Raw genomic sequence first — 6,764 nt, 5'->3', positions numbered from 1 at the left:
GCATGAAAGGGTCTCATATGATTGATTTAGTCAAACATCTTTCGTTATCTTATAAAAAGGCAAAACCCCGAACCCCACCAACCGCAGGCTGGTCAGAATTTCTCAATACTCTGTCAGAGCTGAACATCCCTTTATCCTCTGTGAATAATCCTTATGCTCGTGAGCAGTACGTCACATCAAAACATACACGGACGGTGCTCAAAATATCAGTTTTGAAACTCCTCAAGACACACCCCAGACAGCTCACGCCAAACAGATGAGGAAGAAGAAGAAGAAATATACAAGGACCCCGCCTTGGATTAAACCCCTGGATAAAGATGAGAGGGTCGCGGTAGATGAGGAGACAGAATTACTAGGCGCTAAAGCACGGAAGGGGAAACGGAAAATAACTATCCCCACGGTGGATAGACATTTAATCATAAATAATTGTAACGCAAAACATTTTTTTGTCTTTCATCAATAAAGTGTTTATTAAACGCATTTTCAAAAGTCTACAGTCTATTTTTCTCAAAAAAGCACAAGAGTAAACGGTTGAAAACAATTTAAGTATTTTGAAAATATAAAATGTAACAAAACATATGAATAACACCTAACAACATTTTTTATCTGTAACAATCCTCAAACAATTGCAAAGAACAACTCCCCTGTTTCGAGGTAGTGTAGCCTTTATTTTTGACACAACGTTGATATTTTCTCACAAAGTTGCACACCATATCGCCATTTTTTAGCACATCAACGCTGTACAGCGCTGTAAGACGTACAAGTACAAGAAGTACACTATTGAGAGATAATCCGCATGCCCTATGGCAGAGATAAAAGATGCAGTACTACCGCCTGACCCCTCTTGTGTCTGATCGTTGGACGTCATTCTCCCCACAGCACGGCTGAACACATCTGTAGCAATGTTGCCCGCTGCCACCTTAAGATGGGGTTTAGCGATAGAAAAACCTCTGTTTAACAGAGGGGCCACAAAACGAAACAATTTGGAGAATAGAGATCCTAGAGCACGTCCATACATAAAAGGCGCCCCATAAAATCCATGTAAAGTCCCACCTACTTGACTCTCATAATAATTTACAAAACGGTGAGGATCCTCTCTCATACCTACCAGTGCCATTTTTATTTTTTTGTGTGTGTGTTATGTATCACTTGATACCGTTACTGTCGTAGTTCAGGTGATACTGAATGATGTACGTGTAGACGCCTTTTTAAGTTTTTGGTCTAAAGTGAAGCGTCACAATAGTCTTCCCGTACATAAATCTCATCGGCTTGTTTTGATCCGATTTTAGCTCGATCTGAATATTTTCAATGTGTTGCTTGGACACGGGTAAATAATAAGCAGGGTTGAAGCGCTCTGTGATCATACTACCGTAAGACCCCTTGATATCTATCACTCTGAGGAGCGTAGCATAAGCATACCGACCAGCTGGGGGCATACAATGTCGCTATAACAATACATATGGTAAAACCCCACGTTCACATACACAGGTAGAGGCGCCAAAAACCGATCACATTTGAATCATTCTCCAGGATACATGCCCATCATGTAAGACATGGGAGGATCAAAGAGTAAATGTGTTGGCCTCCGGCTTGAACTTCAAATCTCTTTTGAACTTCACTGTATTTTAGATAGATGTCAGAATTAACTTGTCTTAAATAACCTTCCATCTCTATTTTAAATTGGTGTATGCTACTATCATATCCCCCTCTAAACTTTTTTAAATGTACTACAGACTCGGTCTCAGGTTCTCGGGGATTTATCCTCAAACGAAAGTAGGCTTCATCCTGCGGTATGTTATACCAAGTGTGTGGGTATGAAATCTCAGGGCAACCTCCCAGTCTCCTTCTAAATCAATATGTTGCGCCAAATTCACCCTGTAACTGGCGATCTTGTTATCTTTGAAAACGTCTAGGCTAGCGTTTGAAGGCAAGGTGATGAAAAACCCTTTATCCTTCGGTCCGTACATGCTGGAATGATACACAACTCTCGAGTACACCTTTGTTTTTATATATTTTTTAAAGCGGAAACCCTGACCCAGCTGTTGAATATTTCAGGCCAGTTTTTCCAACGTACAAAAGCTTGCTTTTCACCTCCGATGGTAAACGTTTCAATATCTCCTCTACTGCGTAGACTTTGTCTTTATACATTTTTACTTTTTGCAACTCTGCCTCGTAAAAGGAACCTATGATCTCATCATCATAATCTTTCAGTTTGTAGACAGGGGGTTCACGAGGAATACATTCATATACCGTGAACGCTTCGTCCGTAAAACTCTGTTCATATTTTTTATCAAACGCCCCTTTCACTTTTGATATTCTGACTTGATCCCCCTTCTTAAAATTCATCTTTAATTCACTTCTCTGAGTGGCTGAGGATGTACCGTACAGGCTTTGAAACACTTGGAAGGCATTTTCCAAGGTCACTTGCAAAGGCTTCATTTTAATACTGCTGTGATAGCTTTGATTATAGCTTTTCAACAAGTCTTGTAAGACATTGAGGTATGGTGTTTTTGCCGTAAAGTATCTCCACATTCTACTTTTAAAGTACGAGTAAATCTTTCAATCACAGAAGCCTTGAGGTCACTGGCTGTGGAAAAATGTATGATACCGTGTTTTTTCATCAAAGCCTCAAAACTGTTGTTAAAAAATTCTTCCCCGCATTGGTTTGTAATTTTACAGGCGTCTGACTTTCTTCAAAAATAGATTCAAAAGCCTTTACCACCTCAACGGCTGTTTTTCTCTTCAGAGCTCGTACATAAGCCTACTTGGAAAACACGTCTATGACCGTTAATAAATGATTATACCCATCATTATATTCTGATAAAGCTTGTATATCACACAGATCTGCTTGAAATTGGTTTAAAGGGCGTGGTACAAAAACTCTGTTTCTGTTAAAATGTACTCTGGCTGGTTTGTGTGGAGTGTAAGCATCCTGCTCAGATAAAAAGTCTTTGACATTTTCAACTCCTACCCTCTCACATGTTTCATCTTGTACACTTTTATGTAACCTATCTACACCCCCAACATTTTTGGGAGGTTGTTAGCATTTGGCCCAAGGGCCCCACACAATTGGCATTTGAGCTGAAATAGCTCAGTTGGGAGAGGGTTAGACTGAAGAACTTAAGGTCCCTGGTTTGATCCTTGGTTTTGGCATATGTAGGTCTCAGTTTTGGTAAAAGACTGCGGAGAAGGTTAGAGATACATACTCAGATGTTAAAAGAAAAAGCGAGATCCCCAAATGTCTCTTAAACATTTGCGACACTGTCAATAGCTTTTGGGCCAGGGGCCACTGTACATTTGACCATTGAACCAAAAACTGTATTTGCTGTGCAAAATATTTGTACTATTTTGGGATGGTGTTAGCATTTGCGAACAGGGCCACCACATAATTGTCTTTCGAGCTGAAATAGCTCAGTTGGGAGAGCGTTAGACTGAAGATCTAAAGGTCCCTGGTTTGATCCCGGGTTTCAGCATATGTAGATCTCAATTTTGGTAAAAGATTGCCGTGATGGTTAGAGGTGCATACTCAGATGTTAAAAGAAAAAAGCGAGATCCACAAATGTCATGTGAAAAGTTGTTGTTCTGTGGAATCTCTCTAAATCACTTTTGGAACGGTCTTCTGCTTATAGGCCAGGGGCCACTGCACTTTTGACCATTGAACCAAAAACTGTATTTGCTGTGCGAAATCTTTGTACAACATTTTTGGGATGGTGTTAGCATTTGGGCCCAGGGCCACAACACAGTTGGCTTTTGAGCCGAAATTGCGGTACCCTCAAGCGGATGGTGCGTACTTCTCGTCCAATGGTGTGCCTGGCTTAATGTTTTCAAGCGTCAATTAAATTGCGAGATCAACGTTTTGCAATCCAATCAATCGATGTGCATAGTCCATCATTCCTCGTCGCTCTCCACAATCTACTGTACCGCCAATTAAATTGCGAGATCAATGTTTTGCAATCCAATAAAACGATGTGCATAGTCCATCATTCCCTCGTCGCCATCCACTAAACAGGTGTGTTGTACATATTTTGTCAAATGCAATGGCTTAGTTTGAGTGTCTCAATAGCTAACAGACAGTAAATAATACCATCTGGTGGTATTATTGTGGTATACCGCTTGAGATAATGTTATTTTGTTTAATTTTGTAAGAAGTTAGCATACACTCAAAAAAATAATTTGTTCAATGTACTTAATATAGTTATGTCAACAATTTCCACAAAACTGTGTTGTGTTCAAACTAATTTAATACTATAATTACAGAGAAAATAATGAACTTATGTGAAACCAACAAGACTGTATTAAGTAACTTCAATATTATCTGGTCAAGTTAGTCTTAATTGATCAGGCAGTGTTCAGCTAACTAAACAGGCATTCATTACACTGACCTAACTCACTAATTTATGTGTAACTCAGCTGCATTGAGTAACACTAATTGAACAACCCCTTGTAGTTCCAACTAAACTGACTTGAATAATCAGTACTTACATAGTTTTCATTGTTATCAAGCTAGTGAATAATGTTGGACTTACTAAACCTAGTTATGTCAACAATTTCCACACAATGTAGTTAAGTAAATTCAAATTACAATACCTTAGTTCTGTGAAAAATATTATTTATTGCCAATGGAAAACTACAACAATCACAAACAAAACAAACAAACAAATTTTAAACCACAAACTTTGAATTTGCGTGAGTTATACCTTAAAATTGCTCCTGCATATCAAACAAACCATTTTTCAACATGTATAGCTTATTTTTATTTCCCCATTTCTAAATAAAAATGTTTATATTAAAATGTTTTTTATGCTATAAAATACTCAATTTTGTTTACAGTTAAATTTGTATAAAATGCCCAATGAAAACAAAAATCTCTTATAGGACCTACAAAACCAAACCAAAACTTAAAGCTATATTCTTTAAGAAGCAGGCAGAATGAACATGGCTTTTTTCCCCTCACAATTACTGAACACTGTACAATGAAACATTAGATACTGATTTTTTAAAGATCCATCCTATTCATGTAGAACCATCTACATGAATAGGGTGAACAAATGTCAAGTAAAAATACTTCAAAATGATCTTTTCCTCCCTGCCACTTCAGCATTGTAGGGGTAAAAAAACAAACAAATCAGTGCAGTGTTTTCTAAAATTAAATCACAAAGGAAAAAAAAGGAAAAAAAAAAAAAGTAGTCCAACGTACATTTTCAACAGACAGTACCAAATCTTATGAACAGGAACTTGGTCAACGTTTGATCACAGCACCATAAACACGATTTCGATTTGTTTCTCTCATCCTCCTTGCTACAACTTTCAATATTCACCCATCACTCTCCATTTCACATTGTTGATCTCCACTTCTGCAGCTGACGTGAATTCAAACTTCTCATTTGTGTTTTTCAAGTTTGTTATTGTCTCTTTTTGTAAACATTTTCTCAACTCTGTTAAACATTTAGTTCATCTGATCCACTCTTCACAGTTCACAGTTCAACATGCAGATCCAAAAATCAGTTTTCTGCCAGATGGTTTGGGATGGAATTTGTCCTCCAAGTTTCCTCTGTGCTGCTCAGGAGCACTACACTCTAAAATGTTCCTTCAAATAGTTTGTTCTTTAGCACTTGAGCCTTTGTTGAAAGTTTGTTACCATCTAGTTCCATCACAAGTTTTTGCAGAACCTCAAATGTGTACTTCAGGTTTGTTGGATAGCTCAGGTCCAGTGAGTACATGAGGCCAAACAAAATGGCGACTGCATTTGCAGTGTTATCAAGGTCATGGAGCACTTCCACACCTTCAATGATTATTCCAACATCTGCCAGGCCATCTGTAAACTCTGCACCTTCCATCTTTATGGCAAAGATTCCCAGGACTGTCTGGTCCATAGCCTCCTGGTTGTCTTCAACATCCTCAAAAACAGAACAAATACACCTTCAGTTACAATATACACACCATTTATTATCCATCCAGCCTCCAATAATACCTTAAGACAGTAGTTCACAAACTGCTTTTAATGTGATTTCAATGAGGGAATTTTACTATGGAAGCATGTCCCAAATCTTTCTGTCTGTTAGAATGTCAGGCAATCTGATGCATTTTTCTTGTTGTCCATAAATGTCATGTTTGGATCCAAGACACTAAGGAACTGCCTGCTAAGAAGTTTTGTGTGTGTACCCTAAGCCTGCATGATATCTTATTCGTCTGTGTGATAGACTTGTCAAAAACTTCTAAAATAACAATCACATTTTCAGTTTCTGGAGAGAAAGTACAGTAGAAACCAAAGGCCAAAATACTTACCATGTACTCTCTTATGAGATTTTCAGGGTCTTCATTGAGGTAAACCATTAGTGCTTTCAGTACACAGGCTCTTCTTGTTTCAACAGCATCATTCTACAGCAGAGAACAAGGGAAGTGTGTAAGAGTAGTTATATTGGTATTGCATTGTGCAGCAATTACCACTACAGATCATCACTGCTCAGCCAAACTGGTCAGACTACTAATTTCCGCCCTACAGTGGCCAGCTGGTTCGTCTTCATCATAAAAAATAAATTAAATAAAAAGTACCTTATCCAAGTCTGCCATGATAGTCCTTATTTTCCGCCCTGCTGCTCCTCCTTTTCTTTTGAAGATTGTAATCAGCCGTGTAGAATGATGATCCAGCTGTTGCATGAATTTCGATCTCAGTGGTACAGTGGTGATGCGAGTAAACTCTGCTTCTACCTACAGACATTTAACAAAGTATAAAAATATCAACACAATACAGCTCAAAGGCAATA

The 6,764-nt window shown here is 38.3% G+C and overlaps 1 non-coding gene across 1 annotated transcript; it reads left to right on the top strand.

Annotated features, from left to right (window-relative positions):
- The first annotated feature begins 3,400 nt into the window (after positions 1-3,400).
- On the top strand, positions 3,401-3,473 carry trnaf-gaa (transfer RNA phenylalanine (anticodon GAA)). Its single transcript has one exon. It is a non-coding gene; the product is annotated as a tRNA-Phe (tRNA).
- Positions 3,474-6,764: the final 3,291 nt, after the last annotated feature.

This window comes from Dicentrarchus labrax, unplaced genomic scaffold, assembly GCF_905237075.1.
Source record: "Dicentrarchus labrax unplaced genomic scaffold, dlabrax2021, whole genome shotgun sequence".
NCBI lineage: Eukaryota > Metazoa > Chordata > Actinopteri > Moronidae > Dicentrarchus > Dicentrarchus labrax.
Note: the sequence above shows the minus strand (reverse complement) of the source record. Positions and strands in the feature narration are given on the sequence as shown.